The sequence below is a fragment of the Dipodomys merriami genome, unplaced genomic scaffold (genome assembly GCF_024711535.1).
Source record: "Dipodomys merriami isolate MVZ:Mamm:240054 unplaced genomic scaffold, mDipMer1.0.p SCAF_66, whole genome shotgun sequence".
Lineage (NCBI taxonomy): Eukaryota > Metazoa > Chordata > Mammalia > Rodentia > Heteromyidae > Dipodomys > Dipodomys merriami.
Genome location: NW_027206246.1, coordinates 6,086,599 through 6,093,672, shown reverse-complemented (window position 1 = coordinate 6,093,672; position 7,074 = coordinate 6,086,599). Strand labels below are relative to the sequence as shown.

At 38.6% G+C, this 7,074-nt stretch overlaps 1 non-coding gene across 1 annotated transcript; it reads right to left on the bottom strand.

The window, feature by feature from the left end:
- Positions 1–4,153: 4,153 nt before the first annotated feature.
- On the bottom strand, positions 4,154–4,259 carry LOC138815712 (U6 spliceosomal RNA). The gene has a single exon (XR_011368428.1). It is a non-coding gene; the product is annotated as a U6 spliceosomal RNA (small nuclear RNA).
- Between the last annotated feature and the right edge of the window lie 2,815 nt (positions 4,260–7,074).

Below are 7,074 nucleotides of genomic sequence, written 5' to 3'. Positions count from 1 at the left end.
TCTTTTTTGCTTTAAAAAAGAGCTTGCTCTGAGTTAATAAATGAATTTCCTGCTTCACTTGACTCACTGCTGTGTCTGTTTGTCTCCCTGGCTAAGTGAGGCCGCGGAACAAGGGAGCAGCCGCACTTACCTTTCCTTGGACCCCATCCGTCTTTTGTGGGATGGACGAAGACCCAACATCTGTCACCCAACGTGGGGCTTGAAAGGAAAAGATACCGGCAGAGGCTAAGCAGTCTCACAGGGTAAGTGAAACCCTTAGTATGGGTAATGCTATTTCACAGAAGTAAGAGGAAGAGGCAGCATTAGGCCTAGCAGGAATAAAGGAGGACTTGAGAAGTGAGAAGGAAAAGGAATGGGTAAAATTCATCCAAGAATTCACTGAAACATGCACAGTGGAAATCAAAATGAGGGTGAAAGTTACCCCCTCTGACTCAGGTTCCCCGGATGGTCCTAGGTCCCCACCCTATTTCCCCGATTGAGGGAGAGGTACAGCGTCCTACGCAACCTGTGAGAAGGATCTGCAAGACCCGGACCCCTACCAACCTTCCATGGAGGGGTTGAGGGGTGGGGAAGTAACCTAATTGGAGGCCTACCCTGGAAAGGAAGGGCCACCCAGGACCCCGGACCCTGGGCCACAGGATTTGCTTCCCCAAGTGTATCTGGTAAATCTGGCCCATGGAATGGTATCCATGGGAAGCTAAAGATCTTAAAGAGCTCCACAAGGCAGTGGCGGAGGATGGTCCAAACTCTCCTTGGGCCCAGACTTTATTACAGGACATTGCTTATCACCCATGTGTCCCCAAGGACTGGCTGGATGTGGCCAAAGCCTTCCTCACTTGTTCTCAGTTTATTAAATGGTGAGCTTTCTTTAAGGAGGAATGCAGAGTGCGAGTGGAGAATAACTGGCAGGCTCAATCTGTGATACCTATTACTTATACCATGTTAAAAGGGATGGGGAATGGTACTCCACTGGCATCCAACATGCCGCAATACCTGGCCCATACCGTGACCAGGTGATGCAGGCAGGACTTGCCACATGGTTCAAACTGGATGATGGGCCCACTGAGTCCCTCATAGCAGGAGTTACACAAAAACCTGGTGAGCCTCTAGTTGAGTTTGTAGATGGAGTTGAACAGAGTATTAACCACAAGCTGCCAGCAGGGAACCTTCAAGATCAGTTTGTAAAGCTGCTGGTCTGGGAAGAGATGAATGCAGACCACCACATGGCCTGCATGGGATTGAGAGAGTGTTTTCTGAGAAGATGGCTGGTGGCCTCACAGGATGTGGGAATGCAACAGCACCAGTCCCAATCATAAGCTTTAGCTTTACATGCTCAGACATCTGCAATGACTGTGGCTATTACTCAGGCACTGGCAGCGCAAGGCCAAGGAACCCCAAGACCATCGGGGAGAGGGACTTGTTTTAAATGTGGGCAGGAGAGGCACTTTAAGAGGGACTATTCACAACAATCCTCTGCCAACTGGCCCGAGGGGTCCTAACCTCCCCCTACACCCTGATGCAGGGGCACTAAGGGATACCATTGGAAAAAGAATTGTGGATCCAAGTTTGATTTAGATAGGAAGCCCTACCTGGGTGGAGTGGTGGCCATTGATAAAACCTAAACTTGTAGCCCTCCACCTTCTGGTGGAGATAAACCTTGGGTACATATGCCCTTCTATGAGTCCTTGGAACACACCCATATTTGTTATTCAAAAGGCCTCTGGGGCTAGGTGTATGCTCCAAGATCTATGAAAGGTAAATGAAAAATGGAGCTAGTAGGCATCCCTAAGAGGTATGCCCTGGACTCCTGCTATACCTTCAGAATATACCTCGGTGTGATTGATATTAAAGATTGTTTTTTTCAATCCTCCTGCATCCAGATGACTGCAAAAAGTTTGCTTTCTCCATCACTTCTCTTAAGTTTTCCCTGCCTGATTGGAGGTTTGAATGGACAGTGCTGCCAGAGGGAATGGCAAATAACCTGGCCTTTTGCCAACAATACTTGTCCACACTTCTAGGGCCTGTGTTGGGTTCAGATACCTCCCTTGTGTTTGCCTACCCGAATGATATAATCGTGGGGCACCAAGACCTAGGACACCTGGAGGGCCTTCTGGCCCAGGTTCGCACCATATTAAGAAAGGGGGTCTTCACCATAGCACTCAATATGATTCAAAAGTTACCTCCTTTTAAGGTGCTCTGGTTCCACCTTACCTTGACTCAGGACAGTCTCCTTAAGCCTTTGCTGGATATTCCAACCTCTCTGACCTTAACCCAACTTCAGAGCCTTTTAGGGGAAATCAATTGGCTGTTGCCATGGGTGCCTGTCCCTAAAGTTAGTGTGTGCCTTATTTGCCCTACTAAAAGGCAGGATGCACCAAGAAGTTATTACAATTACAGACAGCCATTGGGCAATATTTTTGCAGTTCCAAAAGCCCTGGATGAAGTTTTCCTGAAGAGGAATTCTATTTTTGAGCCCATTTCCCTTTGGTGGTTTGGAGGTGTTACATTGATTTCTGCAGTTTTAATTCAAAGGGGGGAGCCATTAGAGTGGGTTCACACTCCCCTGGGGGCACACCTCAGGTATAATCTCAGGCAGATCAACTTGCAGATGCTATCGTCAAGGGAAGGACCCAAGCCCAAAGGCATTATGGCCTTGAGCTTCACTGCAATGTTTTTCTTTTGGGGATGGCAGACATTGAGCAGCTCACTTAAGCCAATGCCTCATCTTGCTCTCTCCTTAGAGGGTTTCTAGGCCAAATTGACTCCCACCACAACTGGTTCCTTTGATTTTTTTAAAAAAAGAGTTGTAATAGTTATGAAGGAGTATCATAGTAATTTTGAATTGCATTTCTCTAATGACTTCTGTTCCCAAAGCTTAAGCCAGCATAGAAGTAGCATTAAACACAACTTTGTAAACCCACTGGCGATTTTCATGGATTTTGGAATACATGTCTATTCAGAATTTGTGCCCAGTTTTAAGCAAGTTTCTTGTTAATCTCATCTGTAATCTCTCTATACAAAATCAATAATTAATTCAATGTAGTAGAAAGGAAAAAATTAAGTATCTCCTAAAAATTTTCATTTTTCAATTATGTGATATTGCTTAAATCATTTTCTGTTTACACTTGAGATTATATAAATTAATTTATTTAGACCTTTTACAAGGTTATACGTATTTTATTTATTTTACATTGATTGATCTTTCCAAAGCCTGTGTGTTTAATTTTCCTTGGTGTATTTCAGTATCATGTACCTCATATTTCAGAGTGAAGAATAAATGGAAGGAAGCAAACAAAAAAATACAGTTCCTCTCATCTGATGAAGCCTCTACAAGAATGAGGAAAGAGTTCATCCTTCTAAGGAGCTACGATAGGATATCAAAAAGTTAATTCATTCTAATAGGTCTTCATTATCTTTACAATGTAGCGTAAATGATTTAAAACACAATATACTGCTCAGATACTTATATGTTTTATCAGGTTTGTATATTTTCATATGGATTTCACCTCAGTTGTAATTCCTTCATTATTCTGTCCCTGATATTTTTACACTATCAAGACATAAGATCACCAGTTTGATTTAGAGCATGAGAAATTATCCATCTGGCTTCCTTGGAAGCAGTGCATATTCAATTGATAACATTATTTCTGGTTGCTCATTACATGTAATGGTTTCTGTAATACATATCACATTCTACGTAGTATTTAAAAATCTGCTTTGTTAACAATATTATATGGATAAAATTGGGGGAATAAACTCTTCCATCTCAGAACATTTTTATATGTTTTTAGTTGTAAAAGTACTGTACAGAGGGGTCACAGTTACAGACACACACACACACACACACACACACACACACACACATTTTCTTGATCCATTCATGTACTGAGGGGCATCGGGTTGGTTCCATATCTTACCTATGGTAAATAATGCTGCAATAAACATAGTTGTGCTTGTACTTTTAGTATGGTCTTGTTTCTGATCATTTGGGTGAATGCCCAAAAGAAGGATTGCTGCGTCATAGAGGATCTCTATGTGGAATCTTTTGAAGAACCTCCATTCTGCTTTTCAAAGGGGTTGACAAGTTTACACTCTCACCAAGAATTCAGTAGTGTTTACTTCTGGCCACATTCCCTCCAGCGTCTGTCATTGTAAAAATATTGAACGCTTCAGGAATTTGTGTGTCATCCTTCGAAGGAGCTATGCTCATCATCTCTGTATCATTCCAGGTTTAGGGTATGTGCTGCCAAATTGAGCACAGAACTTTTTTTTATATATAAAGTGTAATTGATTTTCTTAAATTAGACACTTCAACAAAAAGTAAATGCAAAAGAATGGTCATGAAATATTTATTTCTTACATAAGCACATATTTAAGAAGAAACTCAAAATTGATATGTCAAAAACAAAGTAACTCCAAATATTTGTGGTTCAAGAGATGTGTAGAAGGAGGACTTCAATTATTCTCTACAAGGCACCTGTCATAATGAACATTGCAGCAAGGGTTAAGGTTGTTAAAGTTTTAATGCTTTAAATGGGTTTAATTTTGGGAATTTGCTTAAATATGCTAAAATAGGGACTGTTTGGCAGGTCATAAAAATTTTCCATGAAGTAGTTAGGATTTATGGGAGCAGACATATATTACTAAGTATTTATATTTCAGAATTTATAGAAACTTTACTAATGAGAAGTTGCAAAGTCTTTGTTTAAAGAAGCAGAGTAAAGAGTTAAGAATTTGTTAACTACAATTTAGAGCTTCCTTACTTTATATGTTAGCGAGCAACAAGTGATGATATAAGCCATATACAAATGACGAGATGAGCCATAAATAGTAATCTTAGTGGGTAACTTTAAAGACTACTCATAGCCTATAAAACTCTTGTTGAACATCATAATCTTAGCCAGTTTTAAATGTACAGGAATATGAGAATATAGTAAAATCTAATATGTAGTACACTTCAAATACTGGAAACACGTAACTGGTTTATTTTTCATTTTATTAATCATGAATATTTAATTGTTGTTTTTATTTATTTGTAGCATTGTTTTCCTTGTAGTAATATAATACAAAGTTTTGTAAATTGTCTTTTGGAGGTACTTTGAGAAAGTTACTGGGATGGTCAACCATTTTTATAGGTGCATGTGAGTTTACAAATAGCAAATTTAAGAACAAAATATTGATTAAAAATTTTATCAAGTAGAATCTGAATCAGGAGTGTTGATAAATGTCCACACCTAAAATCTTAGCCCTAGGGTGAAGCAGACGTATTACAGAGTTGAGGCTACAAAAATGAGAGACTGTATTTTGTTTTGTTTCTGTTTTTGTTGGTCATGAGGTTTGAAATCTAGAGCATGTGTGCTGTCCCTCAGCTACTCAGCTCAAGGCTAGAGTTACCACTTTTGTCACAGCACCACTTCCATCTTTTTGATATGTGGTACAGAGGAATCAATCTCAGGGCCTCATGCATGCAAGGCAATCACTATACCATTGAGCCACTTTCCCAGTTCCTGAGAAACTGTGTTTTAAAAAATCATCTAAAGAACATTTGTTTTATCTTTGGGTTATATATTGAAATATATGAATATCTTTTTATATTTTTGTGAATTATCATACTAATAAATTTATATTAACTTCAGCCACTTTATTATTCTCAAAGTCATGAAATATCTCTGAGAGATTGCATCTGTGAAAATTGTTTTTGCAATTATAATTTCTTGAGTAATTTTTAGTTTTTTATCAAAAGCACTTTATATTTTATGTTGGTGGGTTATTGTACATTAAATACCTTCAAATGTACATGTAGAATCTAAAAATAGCTATATGAATATTCTCATACAGCTCTTATTTATCTGTTATGCACTTTCAGTATTATGATATTTCTCTCTATCTTTCACTCTATCTCATTCACTTGCTTTCTCGTTCATGCTCCATGTCTGCTACTTAGCATTTCTGCTGGTGTACTATTATCTTTCAGGATCCACTGGTTTTGGGAGAACATGATAGGGACCATCAGTTACAATGGCATTCTTTAAGAGTTATAGCAGTGATGTGATATTATTCTTTGCAATGCTAAATGGCAAAACAACAGATCTAAAAATTCCTTTTCACTTTTACTATTATTATAAATTTTATCTCATAGGAATCATGGGGATGGATAAGATACTTTATCCTTTTACCTAAAAGATATTTTTTCTTTTATAAATAACCCATTTCTTTTATTATCAGTAAGTAAATACATGTAATGAAAATAAAGCTATCCTATGGATAGATTTTCATCCCTGTTCACAGGGATGAAAAACAAAGTAGTGGCAGAAGTGAGTACAAAGGATAACCATCATAGAGCAAAGATCCTCAGAGCAGTTTATCATGTACACTTTGTGTGAATGACAATGTGCAGGAACTATAGATTAAATCACTGAACAGCTGATATATACGCACATATATTATGTATGTATATTTTTTATATTTGCATATATGTGTGTATATGCCCTTATATATGTACACATGTATGCTCCTATACACATGAATACACACATACATACACAAATTTATACCTGGAGAAAGACACATAGTTACAGCCAACAAAAGTTTCACTACTTGATGAATATGCCTTAGACGGAATGCTTGGAACCAAATATGTTGAAGATGCATTTTTCTCTAGAAGTATTTTTACCACTCCTCTTATCTCTTAAAACTATAGGTTTTGACAGATTCGAATTGCAAAATGCAGTACAAGTGATAACAAGCCACTTGGAAATCTCATTAAGTAATGGTCATAAGGTGTCTCCCTGTTTCCCACAGAATGCTTGCTCTTGTAGACATTCTCAACAACCAAAGTAGCTGGAGAATACTCGTAAAGAATAACGTTATAAGGCTTTAAATGGCATCCTTCTTTGAGCTATTTTCCAACAGCTAGCATCAATTCCTAAGCAGATGAGTGAGTCCTCAGAAGACTGGAGCTCATGTCAATATTTAACCAACCCATTTGAAAAGTCCTATGTGAGAAATGCTGACTGAGGTCTTGCTGATTTATTGATCAAGAAAATAAGAAAGAAAACTGCCACACGTCCTCCG